The following is a 3,742-nucleotide window of genomic DNA, read 5'->3' as shown; positions in this document are numbered from 1 at the left end:
TGCCCCCACCTACAGCCCCCCCAGTCCTGTCCAAGGTGCCCCCAGCTGCCAGAGCTATAGGGCCAGGGACCTGAGTCTGCAGCCCCTGCCCCCCATGGAAGACAGCAGCTACTGCAGCAGAGCAAAGTACGAAGCCCAGCTCCCCACCTGCTGCCTACCTGCTGCGGGCTCAGGCAGGGAGGCCAGCCCCCCATGGCTGCACGCACTCCTGGGGGAGCAGAGGGTACTCACACCCCCCAGATCTGTGCACAAGGTGAGGGTGGGGGTGCACTGTGGGCTCAGGCTCCTGCCCTACTGCCCTCCCTTGGGGCCTCCATAGCCCGGTAGGTGCAATGCAGCACTGCAGGGCAAAGTGCGGCCTCACAGGAAAGCTGGTTTTCGCTGTGAGCTCTACACTGCCCTGGTGACATGTCTCTTGTGCACACAGCAGCAGTGAGGGCCACAACCCCATGCCACTGCCCGCACTGTCCCCACCCACAAGGGACTCATCACTAGGGCAACACGAAGCTCATAGCAGGAAGAAGCTTTCCTGTGTGGCTGTGCTCTGCCCTGCAGCACCGGGTCACACACACCAGGCTGCAGAGGCCCTAGGGGAAGGCAGTAGGGTGGAAGCCTGGACCCACAGCATGAAGCTCACCCTGCACAGGTATGGGTGGGGTGGTAGGTATGGGGATCTGAAAAGTGCAGGTCCCCCTTGCCCCCCATGTGCACAGCAGCAGGGAGCTTGGCCCCCCTCCTGTCCCCTGGATGAACCTCCCATGGCCCTGTCCTGCTCCCTGCCAGCATGCTGCGGCCATGCATTGCAGCCCCAAGCCCCAGGTACTGCCCAACTCCCTCCCTATGGGGGCCTCAATCCACCCCACACATACACAATTACATGCAGGAGCTGCTCTCCAGGCTGCCTGGAGCCATGTGTATTAGGACTGTGCGAAATTTCATTGGCTGTTTCAATTTGACACTGTTTCAATGCATTTCAAGCTCAAAACAGTGAAATTGAATCAAAATGAAGGGCTTCAAACAGCCTTGAAACAAAACAAGGCTAGTCAAAAAGTTTCAATAGTTTCAAAACGTTTTGAGTTTCAAAGCAGCCAGCAGCGAGGTGGTGAGAGACAGGGGAAAATCAGGGCTACACTCCCAGTAGCAGCTGGGAGCGCAGCCCTGGCTCTCCCCGTGTGCTGCCACAGGGCTGTGGGTAGCCAATAACAGCGCTGGGGAAGGGAACTGAGGCTGGGCTCAGTTCCCCTCCCCAGCACTGCAATCAGGCTGGGGAAAGAAACTGAGCCCGATCACTCAGTTCCCCTCCACAGAGCTAGATCAGGCTGGGGGTGGGAAGTCATCCCAGCTGGGCTGATTTCCCACCTCTCCCCACCCAATCTAGCACTAGGGATGGAAAGTCAGCCCAGCTGGGCTGACTTCCCACCTCCAGCCCAATCTAGTGAAACATCAAAACAGCATCAAAACAGCCTCACTGTTTTGACAAAGCAAAATGGAACAGCTACTTTGAATCAAAATTAAATTCAAAATGGAATGCTGTTTCATCAAAACCTCAAAACTCAAGGTGAAACAGAATAGTGTCATTTCAGACAGCCCTAATGTGTATATATATGCACATGGTGCCCCCTGCCAAACCACCCTCTTCCTGCTCCCTGCAGTCCACTGCAGGTTGGAACTCTGCCCACCTGCAGAGAGCTCAGTGCAAAACTTCAAAATCCATGGGTTTCTCTGTTAAAATGAGAAATCTGCCTTTTACTCCAGTAAGGGGTAAATCTGCATTTTACTCTGTTTTTCCATGGGAAACAGAAAACCCAGATCCCTGGTTATCAAGGGCCCAGTCCAAAGCCCACAGGAGTCAGGGAAACTTTCCAGTGGTTTAACAAGCTTTGGACTAGGCCCTTGTGGACCAATCTTCTCTTCTCCTCATGAGCAGTATTTGGTCCTTTGCCCTGCTATCTTTATTCAATCCCATCACTCCATTTCCTACCTGACTGGACTCTATCCTTAGAGATTAATTTCCACTTGACTTCCCTGATGCACTTAAAGCTGTGGCCCTCTAGCTTAAAAATCTTGCTGCATTGACTACCCTGTCATGTTACATATCACTTCTAAGGTGACAACACTAGAAAAATTGCAAAACTTTTGAAGTATGTGTTATACACATATAACCCCTGTATAATGTCAGACTTAACATTAAGATAGATCATTCCCCACAGTACATGGGATAAAGTCAATACAGTTTTAAAAACATACTGTATTTACTCAATCCTAAGATGAGGTTCCCTGCCTGCTCCCCCACATTCACAATGGGGGAAACAAAGCCTTGTCTTAGAGTATCAGAGCATCAGTGGTGCACAGATTTCCCCCACCCCCTGGCAGGGGGGCATCTGCCCACTACTGTTGCCGTCTGCAGCCAGTCAGGTTCCCTGCAAAGCTACTTCCCACAGTTCCCAGCTGTAGTGGTCCAACTCCCATCTGACACAGGTCTGAGGGGGAGTCCCAGAGTTTCTCCTACCCCATACTGCAATGAACATCTGTGACAGCACACCAATTCCTCTTTCCAGTGGGGGGGGCAGTCAGGCAAGGAAGGAGAAGCTTGTGCACTGCAGAGCCAGGCTCCATAAACAGCTCCTCCCTGAAGCATAGGCAGGAGCAGCTCAGGCTCCTGGGGCAATCCCTAAGCCTGTGTCAGCCAGGGACAGCAGCAGATGGAGCAGACAGGCAGTAGGGAGGCAAGTGGGTGGGGGGAGCAAGTGGCCAGGAAGCAAGGGGCGAGGTCAGGCTGCCTACCCCCCATCCCTGCTTTCCCCACTGCCTGCACCACTACCAATGCTTTCCTGCCACAGCGGTGGGATAGATGAATTTAAGATGACCCTCCAATAACTAGATTCTAAATATGGAAAATTATTTTATAAAATATAATTTTCCATGTCTAAAATCTAATTATTGGGGGGGTCATCTCAAATTCAAAGTCATCTTAGCTTCAGGTAAATACAATATTAATGGTACAAATTCATTTGTGCTCAGAAGAGTCTCCCAATAGATAAAATTATCATAGAGCAATAGATGTCTATGCCAGCAGAGGCATATTAAGAATTATTGAGGTCCAAAAATGGTTGCCCTGACCGGGCCCAAATTAATGCATATGCAAACTAACCACATGCCTAGGGCCCTGAGCTGTGGGGAAGCCAGTCTTCCAGAGGCATAAATGGCTTCATCTGCCTCTTTTCCCTTCCCTTCCTCTTGCCTCCACTGGCCTCGCTGCTGCCACGGCTGTGGCAGGTCCAAACCGGTGTTGCTAAATCTGCTTATAATAAATGGAATTGGCCCCCTTTTTTAAAAAAAAGTTGCTTTGATTTTTAAAAACACATGGGTTGCAGTTTTTTGGGCTTTGTTTATTTAGAGGTTGCTTATTTGGGGCTTTTATGTAATATAGCAGTTTCCAAACTGTGAGTCCCAGTTGCAGAAACAAGATGGGGTCATGGCCCAACCAGCACACAGCTTCCAGGTGAGATCTGCTGCTGCTGGTGTCCCAAGGACCTAGCAGGGCATGGTAGGAGTGAGAAGTGAAGCCCCACTGGCCACCTCCCTCATGCTGAGTTTCACACGGTACATATGCAGATCTGTGCTACTGGGGAAAGCCTGGAGCCAGCTGCCTTCCCTGCCCCCTGCTGTGCAGGGCCCAGGAAGCAGAGGGTATCTGAGAGAAGGAAGCCAGCTCCAGCCCACAAAGCTTCCTTCCAGTAGC

The sequence above is a fragment of the Crocodylus porosus genome, unplaced genomic scaffold (genome assembly GCF_001723895.1).
Source record: "Crocodylus porosus isolate Cpor-Errol unplaced genomic scaffold, CroPor_comp1, whole genome shotgun sequence".
In the NCBI taxonomy this organism is placed as follows: Eukaryota; Metazoa; Chordata; order Crocodylia; family Crocodylidae; genus Crocodylus; species Crocodylus porosus.
Note: the sequence above shows the minus strand (reverse complement) of the source record.